This window comes from Octodon degus, unplaced genomic scaffold (assembly GCF_000260255.1).
Source record: "Octodon degus isolate 3935 unplaced genomic scaffold, OctDeg1.0 scaffold00047, whole genome shotgun sequence".
Taxonomy (NCBI): Eukaryota; Metazoa; Chordata; class Mammalia; order Rodentia; family Octodontidae; genus Octodon; species Octodon degus.
Window position 1 is genome coordinate 13759690 of NW_004524623.1, and position 1636 is coordinate 13761325.

At 48.7% G+C, this 1636-nt stretch overlaps 1 pseudogene; it reads right to left on the reverse strand.

The window, feature by feature from the left end:
• Positions 1–1189: 1189 nt before the first annotated feature.
• The window catches only part of LOC101582984, a 1941-nt pseudogene continuing 1494 nt past the window's right edge, over positions 1190–1636 (reverse strand).

The following is a 1636-nucleotide window of genomic DNA, read 5'->3' on the forward strand; positions in this document are numbered from 1 at the left end:
CCATAGGTAATATTTTTTAGGTATATGCGTTAACGATTTTTTTCTTTACAATAAGTTTTGGACAATTTCATTTTTGTGTGTTTTGGTATGATTTTATTCAAATTTCTTGTGCAAAAGGTTCATTTTTCTTGGAAATGTGGTGCTAAAATTTCAACTAAATTCAGAAATTTTAAATCTTTTTTTTTTTTTTTTTGTGGAACCAGGGATTGAACTTAGGCTCTTTGCGCTTGCCAGGCAAGCACTTATTCTGTTATATTCATTCAAGTTTGTAAATAATTTATTTACCATGTGCAATCTATTAGTCTCATGCTATGTATTCATTTCACAAATATTTCTCTAAAATTAAAAAAAAAAAAGGCTCAGGGAGATGGCTCAGTGGGGCCTGGGGAAATGGCTCAGTGGAATAAACAAGCGCTTCCTTGGCAAGCGCAAGGGCCTGAGGACTGCTGGTCAGAGATAGCAGGGACTACTTAGAGACTTAGTGAGAACAGCTCTGGAAAGTCGTAATTCAAAAGGTGTGGCTAAGTGTGTAGGCCCAGAGTTCAATCCCCAGCAACACTAGTGTTAAGGAAAGAATGTCAACATCCATGACATGTTGAGGCGTACTGCACCCCCAACTGCTGGGGTTCATTTCCACACCTCTGCACCCCAAGTCCTAGCATCGTTTTCTTCTTCCCCTCCTGCCTGGGCTGCCTCCAGTGCCCTCGGTTCCCACCCCAGGCGGTCCTTGTTATTTTCTGTGGGCCAGCACCCCCAAACCCCTTCAGCCCACAAACTAGCTCAGCTGGTAACACAAAGGAAGGTCACCTGACCGAAGAAGAACAGATGGAAAAGTTTCACAGAATGCTTTTGTGGAAGAAAGATCAAGCACCCAACTTAAAGACAACAGAGAAGGGGGCGGATGTGATGGTTCAGTGGAATAAGCGCTTCCCTGGCAAGCGCATGGGCCTGAGTTCAATCCCTGGTTCTGCAAAAAAGACAAAGCGGAGCAGCGCAAAAGCAATCGGAGCAGCGCAAAAGCAATCGCTGCGTTGTTGGCCTGCGAAGTGGGCGTGGCCTTTGTCCTACCACAGGGGACCAGCGCTTTGCTCCAGTGAACCAAGCCCAGCCCAGACTGCGTGGCACCGGGCGCCCATCGCCCCTCCTGAGACCCCCTACTCCATACATAATAAAGCTCTGCATACCTCTCTCACTGGGATATCCTGACAAAGCTGGCCCAGCTGTTCCCAGGGTTGAGTGGTCTCCCCTTCTCGGCTCTGGGGACCTCACTGGCCCTGGTGATGACGGTCTGCAGTGCCGGGAGGGGGGGGGGTGGCCTCTCCAGCACGCAGAGGGCCCGCTCAGAATCTCTTCTTTCCTGGCTGCCTTTGCCAAATTACACCTTCGTCCTGGGGTTGACGTTTTTCTTTCGGAGCACTCAAAAATCTGGAGACACTGGGAGGCCCGGGTGCCTCTGTGCCGAGTAACTGATTCAGCAAAGTAGCTCATCTGCAGCTTCTAAGAAAGAAAAAAGCATGCCCAGAAATCAAGGAATAGGGGTGGGGAGGCTCTGGTCACTGGCCAGTGCATTTTATGCATGATCTGGGCCCAGTGGGGTGCTAATTACTCCATATCTCCAGCTGCTGCTTGTCTCTGG